This window comes from Silene latifolia, chromosome 1, assembly GCF_048544455.1.
Source record: "Silene latifolia isolate original U9 population chromosome 1, ASM4854445v1, whole genome shotgun sequence".
Classification (NCBI taxonomy): Eukaryota; Viridiplantae; Streptophyta; class Magnoliopsida; order Caryophyllales; family Caryophyllaceae; genus Silene; species Silene latifolia.
Window position 1 is genome coordinate 83,908,021 of NC_133526.1, and position 20,908 is coordinate 83,928,928.

Below are 20,908 nucleotides of genomic sequence, written 5' to 3' on the forward strand. Positions count from 1 at the left end.
TATTATCATATAACAAGGTTCATACTCATATCATAAGCCTACCGTTCATGTTACAGAATTCATATCAGAGTATTACATGGTTACATCACATAATTCATGTTTGATTAACTTTTATATGAAACTCACATAACTTACAATCTCAACAATCAAACATCATGCAACAACTTTCAAAATTCATAATTAAGTAACCGAAATAATGACAATCACCAGAAATTCACAATTACCTTGTACAAATTGATATCATAAAACGATGACAAATAATGACACATACACATACACATACAACCCCGGACAATAATAAAGTATTAGGGACGGTAATACCGTGTTACCTCGACAAAGAAAATAAAACTCAACCACGTCCTCGCATATGACGAAAATAGCTCACTAACTAATGGTCTTCATAATCAAAGTTGGTGTTGGGATAGAGTAGGCACGAGGGCAAAGGGCATGTATGTAATTAAGCAAATTTGATGATCAATTATAGACCATGAACGAGCGAGAGTAAAAATAACAAAACAATTTAAGAAACTTCTCACATTTGTAAACATATCACAGAAAATAGATCTACCACTACTATCCATCACAATCACAGGATCTTATTGACATGTCCATACAACCATTTACTCACTCACTGGTTTAGGTCACGAATTAGGCCGATGAATTTAAACAATCAACAACATACTCAAAATTCATATTTTAAATTATCAAAATTGTTTGCACGATATCAATTAAAAAACATATTTCCCAATAAAAGTAGCAACATATGATCCATGACAACCACAACATTACTTCATTAGCAACCATATCGTTCAATTGTATCCAAAGAACTTAGTATAACTCATTTTCAAGAAAACAAAAAATCTCGCATAAACAACTTAAACATACACATTTGCCATCATATACTTTGTAGAACCTTATCTATGATAAATTACTAGCAACTTGAACAACTTTTCCGATTTCCACGATTTGAACAATTAGGCAACTTGTAGGCTCAATTAAACGTAACTATAACGACTATCATTTAAACCAATGCATATCATGTGAATCATCAAAGGGTTATCCCATTATAATTCGACGGTTCGAGAATATATTTCAAATATCGTAACTATATCGTAACTATATCAACTATATTTCAAATATCGTGACAATTGCAACAATCACCTTAGCATTTCATGACAATACAACTATGAACATATCCAATAAGGAACAACAACACTATTTTATTATCATATCATAAGTTTAGGTTCAACTAAAATAAATTAATGCAATGAAAGTAATAAGTATAACTATAGGCACACAGACTCACATAAAAGACATGAGAACTCAGATGACATCCTATATGTGTGAACATTTAGACATACTCATTACTACCATCCATGTGTAAACATTTAAACATAATTATTATAATTATTCGTGCGAGTATATTAGAACAATCAAATTAAAACGCCATCAACTTTACCAAGATATGACAATATAGTTTTATATTTACATATATCCGACTACTACGCAAATATGATGAACACACCAGAGATATTACAACATGCCAAACATATATAAAATATGCAAACAACTGGACTCGTATAAAATATTTCACCCTCGACTAAGAATCAAATTAAGCTATTCAATTTCACTCATACTATCATGCCAACAATGTTATCAACTAAATTTTAATTTTATCACTTGTTAAGATACATAACTACTGTACATGCGTGCTACTATCATGATATAAAACATTATAAGGTCACATTAATAAGGCTCACGAAATAACCAAACAATTATATGAAAACTTAACATAGAACGCACATTTTACAAGTCATGATTCACATTGTAACTTTCAAAAATCACGAATAAATAACCGTTCAACGAAAACTTGAGTTATATTACTTTTTATAACATAAAGAGAGTTAATAACTCGTGAGAAAAAGAATGAGGTCCAAAGCTCAAGAATTCAATTTTTAAAGGATCTTGCAACTCAGTTGGTCCAAGCAAGTATGTGGCAGCAATTGGTCCGAAACTTGGGTCAGTTTCCAAAACTTACCATTTAATATAGAGACATCACGAATTTTCGTGGCTTATCAATTTGAAAGCATATGCGAATCTTCTGATCGAAGGAGTTGGAATTATGCAAAAATTATTAATAAAATTTAAATGAGGATTTTTACAAAATTGTTGGTCAAAACATCACTGCACAGGAACTTCCTGACCACAGCCCACTAAAATATTTATTACTCCTAATCCGTATATCCTATAAGCATGAAACCAACGCCAAATGAACACTAACTCACGAGGCTATCTCTCATAAAATTTTCATCCATAGGTAATAAACAGAAAAGAAATGGCAGTAAGGTCATTTAAAGAGTAAAATCAGACAAAACGAGTTTCGGCACTAGGTCATTCTTTACTATGTTACAAGCTCTTATGAACATACTATGTATACTAACCCATCCCAACTTAAATCTCACACTTTGTACTTACGTAAACATCTATCCCATAGAATTCCTTCGCATCACGATCTACTCCTTACATCTAAATCACGATTGCTATGACTAGAAACATGCAATTCAATAGTGTTTCTCATTACTATCACGATACTATACTAGCATGGCTTCGGAATCACATAACCGCATATCAGTAGACATAATAGTACTATCAACACATCATTCAACATCCATCCAGATAAATATCATCAATTCGCAATCATTTTCACGCTCGCGATTACCACAATCCAACACTTCATTGATTATCAACCTGAACACGAAAATTTCATTTCACATCTCCACAACATCATATGATCGCGTCATCATTCATACAAAATACTTACCGTAACGTTGTCCTGCAGAATGGTTAGAATATATGGGTCTCAAGGTATACATCAACTCGATTATATCCAAGGTTTCCTTCTAACTACCTCATTACCCCAATTTCTCTCGGGTTACCTGGTTCAAAACTGAGAGGGCAAAAGAGCACGCATTAAGGGCGCCTTCTTAACCGCACTGTGAGCTCCTAACAGTTTATTCACAGGGGTTCATTTTATTTAGACACATCCTACGTTCATTGGGTTCATTGGTTTAGGCCTGAGGATCGTATGCTCTGATACCACTTTGTAACACCTCGGTTTATGAAGGAGCCTTTAGCAAGACATTCCCTAATAAACCGGACTGTTACCATCTCGGTTTCCCGAGGTAGTGAATAACAAATTAAACTCCAAGGCAATTTATATAATTATACATCTGAAATGAAACAAGTCTCAAACTGAAAATAAAGTCTGATAACTAAACAGAAATAAAAGTGGGCTAGCTCTAAGTCAGGCAATCCAAGCTCTCTTCCCATCCAGCTCCTATCAGTCTCTGAGGTACCTGTCAATCTGCTCCCCATTAAAAGGTTCATCACAGGTGTTCACGAATACACAGGGTCAACCACGAGGTTGAGTAGGGTAATACAATGCAACAACAAAATATGATATGCATGCTCCTCCGTCACCTCCATCTCCATCTCATCTCATATCTCATAACTCATATCTCATAACTCATATCTCATATCTCATAACTCATATCTCATAACTCATATCTCATAACCCGGACAACCCAGCCATACCGATCCCCGGTAGACTATATATATCGACCGTAGCCGATCTGCCAGCTCGCAGCTGAGGACACCAGGGCAAGTCCTGCAGAACCCGCCTGGGCCTTATCACAACATCATCATCACCACACCACATCACCACAACATCCTCCATCTCCAATGCATATGAATGCCCAACAGTAAACAATGCAATACAATATGTATATCAATTAATGAAATCATGCCAGCTAGCAAATGTTGTGATAACACACTCAACACGAACAGTTCAGTCAACCATATCATAGCGTAATCCACAACCAAGAATCAAGTCACGTTCACAATTTGGTCATATGAAACACAAACAAGTCAACACAATTCAACAACACGATAAGAAGTCAAGTGTATTTCCCTACCTTTTCGCAATCCAAGCACACACAAGCAACCAATTACGATCCTTCACATATATATCACCTACATATCATAATTATGTATAATTACCACCTACTCAATCAAATAATCATGCACACCACCTAGACTCATCATAACTTAATAGGAATATCAACTTAAAGAACAAACACGACTTTTCCTGATTTTCCAGCACATGACAGACTCGGAATAAAATACATAACTAATTCCAGAAAAATCAAATTGATACAAGGCCAATTGGATTGAAACCCCATGAGTCTTAGCTACAAATTATATCTAACGTATTTTTCTCAAATTCCAAACTTATCAAGGGTTTTCAGACTGATTTCCAAAAACTGACAGAAACCGTCGCATAAAAAGTATTGATTCATAAAATGAGTTTAAAACATTATTTTTCAGAAATTCCAAATCCTATTATCATCTAGACTATACAAAGATGATGTATGAAGAAGCCTCATAACTGAATCGACATAAAAATTAGGGTTTCAAATCATTTTCCAGAACCAAATCAGATTCGCGGACTTTTCAGCGACATGTTCATAAATAATTCACCTAGGACAAACCATAAAGAATTTGACTACGAGCTTTTATATGCATAAACTAGACATCAAGTAAACAAGACTCTCTTTTCAAACTTTTTGAAGACGAACACTTTAAAACAGTATAAACAATGGAATGAAATCGACTTACAAACAGGGAAATCGAATTAGGTTGGAATCGATGAGAAATCTTCAATCAAATGAAAGGCTCTTTGTGTGAATCTGAAAATGCGTGCCGTCGAAGTGAGGGAGGCAGGTGAGATGAGGGTTGTGTAGTGTTAGGGTAAAAATTAGGTTAAAGACATGATGTTGGGTGTTGGGTTAATTGGATTAAACATTTGGGTAAACTCAAATGGGTCGAGGGTAAATGGGTTAGCTCACATCTCGAATTCCATATAAACCCGTCTCAATTAACTTACGAAACAACTCGATCTTACGATACCACGCGAGTCAAGTAAAATAACTTGACGTACTCGATCTTATGATACCACGCGAGTCAAGTAAAACAACTTGACGTAATTATCGACTAAACAATTAACCCGACTTAAGTAGTATTATAAAATACGGAGTATTACACTCTAAGTCCTCCCTGAGACAGTTACCAGGGGATAGTCGGGAATTTTGAGAATCATTCCGCTTGTGCTGTTACACCCAGCCTTTAGGGTGCAGACATGGAAATTTGAACCCACATCATTTTTCAACCCATTTCCACTCGTGGTTCATCAAACCCGAGACACCCATTCCAACCACATCAACAGCCGTAGCCCTTGGCCTTAGCACCACAAAACAAACCTTCAGAATGATGGTTAACCATTCCAACTTGTTATTACCAAGCTCCACATCCCAAAAGATCCAAGCCTTTTACACCTAACCCCAAACACGGGATTTAACGGTACTTTACAGGCTAGAATGGGATACGACATGATACCTTAGGTGAAACCTTCGAGTGTGTACACACAATCAAAATGCCATGTTTATGCACCTTGATCGAACTACGTCTGATTTGATTTCGCTCCACGCGAATACGTAGGCAGTCCTTCAGAATAAGGGATTCAATCCACCCATCATCCAAGTTGTCATCTTGTCGGTTTCCTACGGGTCTTTACCAAGTCCAAATGAAGCCACCTTTGTTTGAGTCAGTCTTAGCACTCGTTGTAGGCTAGGATAAGGATACAGGTTCGGATGAATAGTATCAACTCTCGGAATGATCTTTATCTAATGGTTTAGGCAAAGATGCTGAGTCACATAGATGTGGGTTTGTGTTGGGAACAAAAAATATGAAAAACCCGCTGAAAAGAATGAAGGCGTGGAAGAAAAATAGTAAAAGCCCGCTGAAAAGAAAGAAGGCGGTGGCAAGAAATGATAAATACTCGCTGAAAAGAAAGGAGGCGAGGAGAAGAGTGGCAGAATGTTCCCAACAAGAGTGATGTGTTATGTCTAAGTGCTCTCATAAAATCAGTTTGTGTTTAGTGTCTGGGCGAAGCCAACGTCGTTGCTCCGTGAGTTTAATCCACCTTGTCAATGTCAAGTGATCTTGATTCCCATGTGCCCTTGGGAGCACGCCCATGCCATACGGTATCTCCGTCTCAAGTCCGATGGCCTTGTGATTCCCATTTGCCATCTTTTGGCGCCAGAATGGCCAATTTACATTTCTACCCCCAACAAGTCAATAATTGAATTAAAACTCGTGCACACTTACGGTTTTATTTTCCTTTTTTGTTTTACGGTAGCGGGCTACGCCCACGTTGTTTACGGGTCATACAGAGTGTCTGTGTCGTGTTTCATGCTCACCCATCAAGGTTCGATTTCAAAAAATTTCAAAATTTCAAAATTCCAAAAACTTTGTGCGCATTGTGGATAGATGATCCAAGTAGTAGAATCTTTGCGGGTCGATGGCCCAATCATTCAAAATTTCAAATTCAATTTTGAAGGGTCGATGGCCCAACATTCCAAGTGATGTCAAATTTAAACTTCGGGTCGATGGCCCAATTATTCAAAATTTTCAAATTCAATTTTCGGGCTGATGACCCAATCTTTCAAATAATCCAATTTTAAGATCGATGATCCAAATGTGCTTATGTGATTATTATTGCTAGTACATTTTTGTGTTTCAAATATAGCAGGATATGCTTCAACTGGGGGCTCTAAAGTCTTCGACTTTAGAGCCATTGCAAACTGGGGGCTCTGAAGCCGTTGGCTTCAGAGACCATTATCAAGATGTAAAGGATGACATCCACCAAGAATTCAATTCAATTACAAGAGTAAGAAATGGAAGAATTCCGTAGCTGAAAGCAAATGATGAAAGCGGCGGCAACCTCCTCGGAAGGTCCCGTCCCATTTTGACACCTGCCAGCAGATGATAAGCTTTGGGCAAGTGTCAGCCGATGATGAATTTTGGACAAACGCCAGCAGATGATAAACTTTGGGCATGTGTCAGCAGTTGCCGAACTACGACGCGGGTTTGATTCCGTCAGAAACGGATACGTAGGCGCCCAAGGATAAGGCTCAATCCACCATATATGCAATTTATGGGTCGACGACCAACGACGATAATTTGATACAACAGAAGCAAGAGTCAATCCCCAACGAAGTTTCAGGTATGATCTCTTCTTATGGTCAAGTAGCTTATATACGCAAGTCTAATGGACTATAAACGACCCGAAGAATCCTCCGGTCGAGAGGGACCTGGGGTATACTTTGACTTTCGCCTTGTCCAAGCCTCGGTCAAAGTGGGGGCTCAGAGATACCCGTATCCGTCGATATTGGAATTTATAGAGAACCCGACAAACACCCGATGATGATAGGACACATGTATTCTTTAGTTGTCACTGTCATTATTTGGAGCTCGTTTTACGATGTAGAATGGGCGTCGTCGATGAAGTATTTTATTAATTTAAATGATTTTTAAATTAATGTTTTTTTAAGTGAGTTCATTTTATTATTTTAAATGATATTTAAATTATGGTTTTTTGAGGTGAATTCAATTTGTTTTATTTTATTTTGAATTTATTTTCTTAAGTTTATTTTATTGAAAATAAAATAAATATTTGATTTGAAAAATCATTTTATGAGTATATTTGATTTGAAAAGTCATTTATTTTAGTGGGTTAATTGATTTGAAAAATCGATTTTAAAAGCGAAGAAAACTCGTTTTAAAGCATGTTTTTGAGCTCGATTTTAGCTCGGTTTTTGAGCCCGTTTTCTTTACGAATTGGCACGAATCTCGAGTACACTAACCAACCTAGACCAATACCCATCCACCCCAGTTCGAACCCCCTATCCACCGCCCAAATTCCATCCCAAACACCCCCCAAACAAAAGCATACAAACAAACCCCCACATTTTGCGTGCCAATTCCCGAGCCCAAAACCCGCTCCAAATACCACCAAAACCCGTGCCCATTAACCCTAACCCATACCCCATACCCTAGTATCCTACCCATATTATCCTAGCTTAATCACCAAGAAAACCCCTCTCAAACCCTCACAAAAGCTGCTGGACAACAGCTATGCGTGAGCAGGCCCGACTGCCTCTCCCTCTCTTTTACCCTACTTTAACTCCTTATAAATACCACCCCTTCACCATACATTCATTCCTCTAAGTTCTCCCCACATCCTACCATCACTCACAAGCTTTAAACCTCAGAAACAAACCCTAATTGCCTCTCCAAAACCCTCCACAAAACCGACATACAAACTGAAACTGTTTGTGTGTCCTCCTCGAAAAACAATTCGTTCCTCCCTCAAACCTCCATCAAAACTCGATTTTCTTGTTTTTAATTAACCACACAACATCCATCTACATATTAGACAAAGATTTACGAGCCAAATTGCCCTTGAGAGTACACGAAATCCCTCGAAAAACAGAGTGTTATACACTCTGTTTTCGCGGTTTGTTCCTATCTGTCCAGTTCTGTTTGTGCTCGTTTTTCGTGCCCAATAACTCAAAACGAGCGGGGGTTGCTTTAAGATCTCTGTTCTCCTCTCTTTCTAGTTTTCAAAACATCTTTTAAATCGAATTTTCATCGTGAAACGAGGGAGAAATCATTGTTTGAAAGTTGCTGTCCAGATTTGCCAAAAACGCGTGTTTGCTTTGTTTCTTCGTCGACGACGGCCTCTCGAGATAAAATCTACCATCGATTATGACCCACGACGGTGTCAACGATACATGTAGGTTGAGGGTGCATCAAATCCTCCTCTTTCTCCTTTTTTTTTATTTCGTTTTTATGTTTGTTCTTTTATAGTTTGTTTTTGTTTGTTTATCGCTTTTATTTATCGTTTAAATTAACTATGAAACTAGTTTAGTCCGAGTATGAGTTAAAGTACCACCATGAACACCCGCGTTGACTTGAGATGGGAAAAGAAACCGCTACATCAGTCGGTCGTACACCCCCGTCTCATTTACATATCCTCGTGTTCAAGGTAGGGCATAAATAAAACGAATTTCTAACTTCCGTTCCTCGCTTTTGACCCTTTGTTGTCTCGGCCAATTCGACCCACCTTAGGACCCGTTGCATGTTAGTATGACCTCTGATTGCTAACATATGACTTATTTAGATGACATTAGATCAATTTAATAACCTAATTAGACACTTTAGGGTACATCGACATTGCTGTAAAAATCAACTAACAATTCTGTAACTTAATGAACGCATCTCTCTCTCTTTCACCTAATTTCTCGCTAGTATAAGAGTGCGTGATTAGCACCTTCTTATTAACACTTGATGAGTTAAATTAATTAGCGAACTTGACCTAATTTGACCCCTTTTGAGCCGTGTAGAATACACAATTGCAAGACCTCTTTTCAATCGATCAACGTCGTTTCTAACTTGTTTTCTAATTTGTTCCTAACCCGTTTCGCAATCATCGATCTAACCTAATGAATCTAACCTAAGAATTAGGGTATGCTAGATCGTGTGGTCCGTGTTTGGCCGTGTCCTTGTAGTCTCTTTTCTCGTTTTTTTTCTCATCTTTATCTCGTTATTTCGTATCTTGTAATTACTTTGTTTATCGAGTCGTGTTTGTTAATTTGGTTGTAATTTTCAAGTTAGTTTTCTTTTATCGATTCAAAACCTCTTTCAAAAAACCTTAGTCTTGTTTGGTTAGATGGTTGTGCCCCAATGTTTGTAAGAGCGTAGTAAATCGCATGTTGTTTAAAGCAACATGGCCCGATTTATGCTAATGCATGCTTTGGTGCGCGGCCCTATGTCTAATTCGATGAGATTGAGCGAAAGCACACATCACGAGGAGTGACCCAAGGCCGTGAGTCATGTAAGTCGTGGGCCACCCCTCTTATGCACGCTTTTCTAGGCCGATTGGCCGTGTGTGTTGTCGTGTATAGTGTTGTATGTAGCAATTGTATTTAGATCGAGTTGTATCTTTAATTTATTGTTGTGTCGGCATGAAATGCCTGGTTTGTAATAGGTAGATCCCAACGGCTCCCCCATTCCCCCTTAAGCCTTGTTTGCTTTGTTTTGTATGTTGTTAGATCAATCAACCCACATGCTAAATTACAACTTTGGCAAAGTTAGTTTAGTTGCATCTAAAACGACATAGAAATTGTTGTCACATGTTAGGGTTTAAAACGATGTTTGCATATCATATATCGTAGTAGCTATGACCTTGTTTGAAATCCATACTTGACTTAGTAGAGGCCGTTATTGACGGGCGGGGTTGGGTGTCCTTATGAGCTTCCCAACACGTACCCTCACCCCTTACTCAAGATCTATGGTTTGTGGATCCGTCTAAGTACCATTGGATTACGAGAGTCATTCAATCGAGTGATATAGGGTACAAGTCTTTATCTTTAATCACTTGTAGTCGATTGGCTTTATGCTTTTTGATGAAAGGTGTAAAGTTGACTTGAACGGTTCCAAGTTCCTAAAAAACTTAGTGGCGACTCTAATTTGTCTTAATTCGATTCGAAAGAACCTCGAGTCGATTATGCCTGGTGTGGATCCCGCGGACGCAGTTCCCGAGGGCCTTGTCCACAGTTTAGGTGAGTGTGTGCATAGTATTTGAATCGTCTATCATTTTTGTTGCATGGATGTTATGTAGGTCGCAGTTTAGGTGAGTGACTGTTTTCTTTCTCTCTTATACATATATAATTCACCCTTTACTTCATGAGAGAAGAGTGACCACGTGAGAGTCCGGTTTTATTGGTCTTGCAAGGTCGATAGGTCAGCTTTAATTCTGGACATCTTATAATTCGATTGCGTATTGATTGCTGTAGCTGCAACTGTTGATTTCCGTTGCATTAAATTGGTTCAAGTAGACAAGTTATAGCTAGCTATAAGTTTTCATTTCCGTTCCATTAGTTTGCATTTAGTTTACTCGAGGACGAGTAAAGGTTCAGTTTGGGGATATTTTATACGTGCATTTTATATAGTCTTTTTAGTCTTATTTTGCACGTATTTCTATGCACTTTTATACTGTTTTGTATTGCAATATGCCCTGAGTTGGATACTTTGGTTTGTTTTGTCTGTTTTGAACCTGAAAGTGGTGAAACTGTACTCTTTTCGTCCTGTTTTGCATGCATTTTGAGGAGACAGGAATGTTAAAGCGAGAGTATTGCATTGGGATGCGTGAAGGGATGGTCAACAGAGCAGTCAACGACGAGTTTGAAGCTGACTTGGAGGAAGAACACTCGATCGAGAGCATTTTGGTTCGATCGAGTGGTTTGAAGTGCCGAAGAGTTTGATCGAAGGCTTCACCATACTCGATCGAAATGCTGTTTTATGGGTTTTCTCGATCGAGTAACTTTTCTGCTCGATCGAGAGGATTATCTCTTGAAGTCCTCGATCGAGTGGTTTTATACTGCTCGATCGAGAGGTTTTGAGTTTTCACGGGCTTAATTAACCTGTGCTGCCTTATTTCGTTTATGAACTTTGTTTTTCTATTTAAGCTTTCATAATTAGGTTATTAATTACGTTTTACTCATCTTAGAACGCCACTTTACTCTCTTAAACTCTCCCTTAAACTTTCTACTGTAACTTTGCTCTTGGATTTCTTTGCTTGGATTTTGGTTGTTCTTTACGCCGGAACTCTTGTGATTGTAATCTCTTTTCTCCTTTTAATCTTAATCTCGTTAGTTGTTGTTTTAATTACTTGTTCTTCTCTTAATTAATTTCTGCCCTAATCTGTCTTATGCAATTTAATTGTTATTTCATCATGTTTTCTATTAGTTCATTCATTATTATTATTATTATTATTATTATTATTATTATTATTATTATTATTATTATTATTATTATTATTATTATTATTATTATTATTATTATTATTATTATTATTATTATTATTATTATTATTATTATTATTATTATTATTATTATTATTATTATTATTATTATTATTATTATTATTATTATTATTATTATTATTATTATTATTATTATTATTATTATTATTATTATTATTATTATTATTATTATTATTATTATTATTATTATTATTATTATTATTATTATTATTATTATTTATTATTATTATTATTATTATTATTATTATTATTATTATTATTATTATTATTATTATTATTATTGACAACATTAGTAATATGAGTAGCTAAATCATTTCATGTTGGGATTAGGGAATCCATGGTAGGTTTTTGACGATGTAGTGAATAGGCTAGATGACTTATTTGTGAGAATCTGTACCCATGGCGATTTAATTATAATACCGACTTAGTTGAGTGCACGCTTCTAAGTTACTTTTAATCTGGTTAAATTTACTCCTGGATCAGAAGATTGGACTAAATAGACCTGCTATGAACAGTAGACTACCCTGACGAGGACGAAAGTTAAGTTAATGGAAATCTAGGATAGAAAGTGGACCGGATGGACCTTTGCTGTATCCGTCTCACAGTAAATTATCTAGGCTATTTGCATTTGAGTCGCTAGACTACCATGGTGAACCGAAATCCTGACATGTTCTCTCTTATCTGATCATCTTTATCACATTTTCTGTCTTTTATAGCTGTTCCTTTACTGCTTTTTCCTTTAAGCTTTCATTAGTTTAGAAACCAAATTCAAACCCCCTATTTAGTAACCTAAATAGACGGACCTTAACAGATATCTTGCCTCCCTGTGGAGATCGACCCGACTTCCCTAGCTATATTAGTTAGTGTCAGTTGGTTATTTTTGGTAGGTACATGACTAGCCTGTCATCCGTCATCTTCCTTAATCACTTTTCACCTTTACTAAAACCTTTCAAGAGAAAAAGAAGTTACGTAGCTCTCATTCATCGTGTTATTAGAAAATTTCAAGGGCTAGGATCATAGGATTGTCTTGTTCTTTACACCGTTGAGTTCGTCGCGTCAAGGGTAAGATTTTTGTACAATTTTTATAATGTTTCGTTAAATTTATTTAAAACCCTAATTGGGTAGATTTGGAGGTTTTGAGAGTGTTATGTTGATTAGGTGATAATTATATGAATATGTGTTATAGGAGGAGGATTCGTAGAGGAACATTACTCAGTAGCTGCGTGTGACGGTCTTGTGGTTGCTTATTCCAGGTAGGGTTTCCCTACTCGGTTATTGATTATATAGTATTGTTGATGGTTGATCGTTGTTGTTGATTTGTATCATATTGGAATTGGTAATTGGTATATGTTGTTGTATAATATGGTTGGTTGTGATTGTGTCTGTGGTTCGCGAGGTGCGCCCTCGGCTGAGTGGAGTCACTTGCGGGAGTGGCTTCAGGCCCTTGATTTCCCCTCTGTGGAACCCGCCATAAAAGGGATGTGCATATTTAGGAACTTGGGTTATCGCTCAAATGAGATGAGCGGGGCTTAGGTGGGAACGGCTGCGGTCCCCCATTGGCGGTGTGGAATACTTGTTGCGATGAGTATTCTGGCAGGACTACACACTTTAGTGTGTAGTTAGGTGTGTGGAGTTATGATGGAGATTGGATGATTGTTTTATTGCTTTTGTTGTATTGTTTATGTAAACAGTAACTGGCCCCGGCTTAAATGTTTTGAAAACTGTGGTGATCCATTCGGGGATGGTGAACAGTTATTGAGCAGGTATGAGATGATGCTGTAGACACCTCATTTCTGCACCTCCCGCAAACCACCCGGTGATGATTGAGCCGCATGTTTGGTACGCGGAACGATATGTGACAGTTCGTAAGTTTATCGTCAAGTGATCGCTCAAATAATTTTGTCTATCTCTTAACTGTCATCTACTTGCCGATACGGTCATTTTGGCAGTAATTAGAGTACATTTGGAGTCCGGGCCTAAAACCGTCTTCATTTTCTGACAACCATTAAAATACCGAGTCGGAATGTTCTGGAATGTTCCGGATATTTCTATTCCATATTTTATAAATCTTTTAATCTTTGGTAAACAATTTCCCGAAATATTCACACAAAATATTAAGGAAAACCAAATTATTCCGTTATTCCATAAACTAAACACGGAAATCTTTCTTCCGCAGGAGGAAACCACTTGGGAAAGGACGCAGCAAGTGTTGCGCCTCTTCCAAGAGACGCAGTGCCTGCTACGCCTCTTCCCAAGTCCTTTTCTGCGTATTTTTTCGTATCTTTTTCATATCTTTTCGAGATTCACTTCCAAAGTTTCTCCGAAAACCCTACTTCCTCCGTGTGATTAGTATAAATAGAGACATTCGGTCTCTCATATTTCTCACGCGAGTGTCCGCCCTTCTCTTCTCCCTTTGCATTCTAGACCACGTTCTTACTTTTTGGCGTCTACGTGCTTGAACTTTCGACCACGTAAGCTCTGATCCTTCTGAGTACCAGCCACGTTTTGCATGACCGAACAATTTGACCAACTACACCATAATCAACTTTAATCAATCTTAATCGTTTTCCTCTTACGAGGGCACTTTCGTTACATTCGAGTCGAGCATCACTAAACGTTAACTTAGTTCATCTCGTTTCGTCAAACATGTAAGTCTGAGGGTGTAAATCTCTCTTATATTTATTGTTCTTTATTTTTGTAATCATATTGTAGGATTTATTCGAAAATACAATTAAAACCGATTTCTAAAACCCTTTGTTTAAACCTTTTTTACGGATTAACAGGAGACAGACGTCGAGAAGGGACGCAGCAACTGCTGCGCCTCTTGGAAAGGACGCAGCACTTGCTGCGCCTTTTCCTGAGGTTGCCGCCGTTCTTGCTTCTCTTCTTCTTCCTTCGTCTCCTGTTGGTTTCGTCCTTTTGTTTTCTTTCATCTTTGTTTGTTCTTGTTTCATTCACATGATAATTTAACATATTGTTTATCATCATTAACATATAATTCATCATTAATTCCTGACTCAAATCCCAAATAACCAATATTTGCGGGTTTTCGTCATTAAAGTCAAACCGGGATGTAGAAATTCGATTCATCCATATTGAGTTTCTGGAATTCGATATTGATATATTTCTTACCTGTTTATTATCTATTCATCATTAGTCCATCATTAATTCATCATATTTAACCTAATTATTCTGTTTAATCCCTAATTTGTTAATTAACCCTTTTAACCTTGTAATTAATTCGTCCTAATTAGGTTTCATCCATGTTTATTGCTTTTAGGACCCATTAATCACATGTAAATAATCTGCTAATCACTTTCACCCGAGTCAAATAATATAATCAAGCATTAAAATCACCAACGAACATTAACGATTTGCAATTCCGGCTTCACAGCCAGAACTGAGCTCAGGAACAGACGCAGCGACTGTTGCGCCTCTTCCAAGGGACGCAACTCTGCTGCGCCTGTTCCGGGTTGAGTTCTGTCTCTGAACTTCTCGTTTCTGCCTTGACCTAGTTTATTAATTACGTATTTAATTAACTATTATTCGTATTATCACTCTTAATTCCTGTTCGTTTATTTGTTTATTTCTTTCTTTTCTCAAATTATCTGATACGTGCATTTTATATAGTCCTTTTAGGCCTTTTTATGCACGTATTTCTATGCTATTATCGTAGTTTTATGCTATGAAATGCCCCGAATATGCTACTTTGGTTTGTTTTGTCTTATTTGCAGGAATGAACCAGAAAGTAGTGAAACCAAATCTTTTACCGTCTGTTTAGCATGAATTTGGAGGAAGAGTGAATTTGGAGCGGGAATGTAGCTATTTTGAGATGCGCAAAGAAGAAAGATAGCTAGACGAGCAAAGGAAGAACTTCAAATTGTTAGTACCTAATTTGAAGAGCCATATCTCGAGTTCTACAATATATATTCAGGTGATTCCAATTGGAGATGAAATTTTGTCCTCTTAGCTTTCCAACGCCACCAGAATCGCCCTATTTGCCCAAGTAACGAAGAAATGGCAGCCGTTTGAAGTTCAGTGCGCAAAGCAGGAAATGTGCGCTGGAAAGTACTAGATCGAGTACAATTTTACTCGACCGAGTCCTTTTTCTACTCGATCGAGTAGATTCAATTTAAGGTTTACTCGATCGAGTATATTTTCTACTCGATCGAGTGGTTTGAGGTTAGTTTTACTCGATCGAGCAGTTCTAAAGGGCTCGATCGAGTGATTCCTTATTGGGCTCGGGTTTTTTAGCTTTAATTTGTGTTTAGGTCAAATAAAATCCTATTTCTTATAAATAGGAAGGCATGAGACGTCATTTGGATATCTCACACACTATCATACGTTACTTTTTCCTCCTGTTACTGTTGGACATTGCTTTTCTTTCCTTTTTCCGAATCCTCACTCTGTAACTTTCTCTTTCCTTTTATTCTTCTTATTTAATGTTTATTATTCTTCTTTCCCTTATTCTTGATCTTTTATTATTCATGTCTAGCTAAGTCTCTGTGCTAGGATTAAGTGATTCAATGGACTAATGTTAAATTGTTAATTAGCTTATAGATTGGCCGTTGTTGTTTTAGTCTTTGTTGTTAATCCTTGCTATAATTGTATCCTGCTAGTTGAATCGATGCAATTAGCCTTTTTAACCTTGGTAAGCCTTGACCTAGACCGAAAGGTTGGAAGGGGTGAGACCCGCAGTGAATAATAGGATGCTTTAGTGAGGGCGAAAGTTAAGCTAATAGCATTTTAGGGCGGATTGAGACTGAAAGGAGATATTCGTTGCCCTTTAGACCGACACATCGACTAATCTGTTACCTTAGCTGCAATTGACTGACGTTCATTGATGATCCGAAATCCTAGTCTTCTCTCTTTTTCTTAATTCCTCTCATTTCTATTTCTCTTGCTTTATCTTATTTTGTTTAGTCAAACAACTCAAAATCCCCAACTTGTGACATAGACAGACCGAATAGACAAGTAGATAGTGACCGCCTCCCTGTGGAGATCGACCCTACTTACCGCTGACTTCTGTTAGTAGTAGCTAGGTATTTATTTTTGGTACATAACGACCGTATTAAATTTTGGCGTCGTTGCCGGGGAGGCAACTACTTTATTTTCTTGTTTTATTTTGTCTGTTTTTAGCCTCAAGGGATTTATTCCTTGAGGCACTTCTTATCTTTTTCCTTGAGTGTTGTTTTGATAGGCCCTACAGGTCCTACCTAGACAGTTCTAGGTGAAAGATCGTCAAAGGGAAGGCTTGAGTACCTTTGACCCGTCACCTATGTCCCATTATATGGCGCAGCAGTGATTTCTTGTGGGGAGATGTGGTCTTTGGCCGAGCACAATGCGCTTTTGCATGGCGTAAAAATGACGCGGTCTACGAGTTCAGGCTTTGGGGACGAGCTAGCCATTCCTCTGTAGTTGTGCCGCCGCATCTACCCTATCAACGGGGCTACCAACACCCTCCGTTTGTCTGGCCATCGAGACAAGAAGCTCCTCCCCCTGATAGGCAGAAAGAAGAGATTGTGGAGCTGATATCTTTGATGAAGGAACTTGCACTCAAAAGGCAAGAACATGATAGACAATGTTTTGCGCAAATTGATGAGCTCGAGTCTGAAATAGCTCAGTTAGCTGCTGAGTCGAAAATTAGGCAACTAGAGGAAGCCTGCGTTACCTACGCAGAGAGCGGTTTTTCCCATGAAGAAACCATGTTGCCTGATGCTGATGATGATTTCTATGACTCGGATTATGAAGTTCTATCATATAGTGACGCTTCAGACGAAGATTCATACACTGTACAGCAAGAATCACTCGATCGAGTGACATTTATTAGTCGATCGAGTGAAATACTTGAAGAAACAGAAAATTCCACTCGATCGAACAACTGCTTAAAGGGAGTACTCGATCGAGCTGTTCCAGATGCTCGATCGAGTGATTATCAGGAAGAAACCCTTCGATCGAGTAATAATTCTACTCGATCGAGTAGTTTGGGCAGTGAGAGCATTGATTCGTCATGTTGGTTTGTTCTAGATGACGATTTTGATGATGATAACGGTTACGGTGAATCTCCCCTTTTCAAAGCCGAGTTGGATGCACTTGAGGCTGCGATTTACGGGATGAAATCCACTGAGGAGGGTGACGAGGAGGCAGCTGAGTCGGTGATTGCTCCTAGCACGGATGAGATAATACATTCTTTTGTCAATGATTCCATTGAGAGCAACCCACCTGAGGTAGTTAGCGATAATTTTATTGTTGTTAATATTAATAGTACGCTACCTCGTATGACTCGTGTTTCTTCTTTTAATGCCATACCCCCTCCCAGTTGGTTAATTAATTTAACGATTTTTCACCGTTCTTATTATTTCAATTTTGTTAATCTGAAACGATATCCTAATTTATTGTTAATTGCTCCTGAGCTTCTTTATTTTGTGGACAAATTTAGGAGCTGTCATAGGAAATTTGTTAGACTTAAACGGTCGTACATTTTTATTTCCTATTTCTTTATTCCACTGTGGTGCTACTTACATTTTTGTGTAGCACATGCGCAGCTGTTTGATCGGTTGCTGCGCGCTTTGAGCTGTTTTGACCAGGCTAATTAAATAGAGGCTCGAAGAAAAGAAGGTCGAGCTGGGACCTGTCTGAAACTAGCGCTACCCGGGAGTCAACACGGAGATTTTATTTTGAGTTGTTTTCAAACATTTCAGTTTTTATTTTTGTTTATTAATCGGTTCTCTCGATCGAGTTTTCTTGCTTTGATTCGCTTCCTATGACGCCACTATGACGCTGTTTGCGACCTCCCATGTTGCTGGCTAGTTTGGGGAGGTCCCTTCTTCGCATTATCTTGTAAGTTTTCCGCATCTTCACTCTCTTTTTTTTAGCTTGCATTTCCTTTCCCTATTTTTGGGTACAATGAGGGCATTGTACGGTTTGGTTTGGGGAGGTTATGCATCCATATCTGTGTCTGCATTCAGCTTTTATTGCATTCCTGTTATCACGTTTAATTTTCATATTTCATATGCATTGTTCTTTATTTTTCAAAAAAAAAAAAAATCCAAAAATTTCAAAAATTCACGTTTATTTTTGCATATAGGTTGAGTCGGAACGGCGGATTTCAGTGATGAAATTGCACTGTAATTTGTCTTTTTGCTTAAGCCTTGCATTAAACTGTTATCTTTTAGCTTTGTCTTTTTGCATATCTACGAGTTAATGTTAAAATTTAGCTGAACGAATAGACTTGACCTGAAATTTTGGCAACCTACTTATAATTTCTAAGGTTTAGAGCCTTATAAACTGGTGTCATTTATGACCAGTTTAATGTAGGATTGTGAGTAGTTACTCCTTGCATAACATGTATCATCAATTTGCACGTATATGAAATTCAATTGCTTTTTGCCTACGTACATTCGGGTTAGTGGTTGGTGTCACATGCAGGAAGGTGCTTACATTTCCCCTTTCTTCATTTTTACCCATTTAACTCCACATTAGCCAAATTTGCCTGTTGACCCTTAGCTACATTCCAAATTTAGCCTGCCTTGTCAAGCTAGTTTAGTGTATGTTTTTGCGGTATATATTTTATTGTGCCAAGTTTGGCTTGTTTTATATTGATTCGGAGTTGGCAATTTATGAAGAAAAAGAGGATGATGAAAAGAAACGAAAAATGAAAAGAATAAAAGAGAAGAATAAAAAAAAAAGATTTCGAAAAGAAAAAGAAACCGTGATGAAAAAAAAGAAAAAAGATGTTTGATGAGACGGTTTCGCTCCTATGCTTTATTTACATTTATTAAGGAGTATTTTCAGTTCGGTTTGGTGAGTTTTGTGCCAAATGAAGGGCACATGTGCTTAATTCTATAATTGAGTTGGAAATGGATGTTGTTACATGGTTTTGTTTAGGTACTAGCTTGGCCGCCTATACCTCCACATTCCCATAAATGTTTTGCCTTTTCTTACCCATTGCCTCACTTTACCATATTTTTGTAAGCCCTCGGCTGTGATAGGACCTTGTTTGGTTGGAATGTGTGTACGGTAGCTAGAATTGTCTATCAAATCAGTTGCATGCATGTTTATGTGAGTCGTAGTCTAGGTGAGCGACTATTTTTCTTTCTCTCTTACATATATATGTTCACCCTTTGCTTCATGAGAGAAGAGTGACCCGTGAGAGTCCATTATTAAAGGTCTTACAAGGTCGACGGTTCAACTTTATTATAAACATCTTACAACTCGTTTGCATTTGACTGTTTGCTATAAGTGTTAGTTTGCTTGCATTAAATTGATTTAAGTAGGCATTTGTAGCTAGCTCTGAGTTATCTTTTCCGTTCCATTAGTTTGCATTTAGTTTACTCGAGGACGAGTAAAGGTTTGGTTTGGGGAGATTTGATACGTGCATTTTATATAGTCCTTTTAGGCCTTTTTATGCACGTATTTCTATGCTATTATCGTAGTTTTATGCTACGAAATGCCCCGAATATGCTACTTTGGTTTGTTTTGTCTTATTTGCAAGAATGAACCAGAAAGTAGTGAAATCAAGCCTTTTACCGTCCGTTTAGCATACATTTGGAGGAAGAGTGAATTTGGAGCGGGAATGTAGCTATTTTGAGATGCGCAAAGAAGAAAGATAGCTAGGCGAGCAAAGGAAGAACTTCAAATTGTTAGTACCTACTTTGAAGAGCCATATCTCGATTTATACAATGGATATTCAGGTGATTCCAATTGAAGATGAAAGTTTGTACTCTTAGCTTTCCAACGCCATCGGAATCGCCCTGTTTGCCCAAGTAACGAAGAAATGGCAGCCGTTTGAAGTTCAGTGCGCAAAGCAGGAAATGTGCGCTGGAAAGTACTCGATCGAGTACAATTTTACTCGATCGAGTCCTTTTTCTACTCGATCGAGTAGATTCAATTTAAGGTTTACTCGATCGAGTAGATTTTCTACAAATCTACTCGATCGAGTGGTTTGAGCTTAGTTTTACTCGATCGAGCAGTTCTAAAGGGCTCGATCGAGTGATTCCTTATTGGGCTCGAGTTTTTTAGCTTTAATTTGTGTTTAGGTCAAATAAAATCCTATTTCTTATAAATAGGAAGGCATGAGACGTCATTTGGATATCTCACACACTATCATACGTTACTTTTTC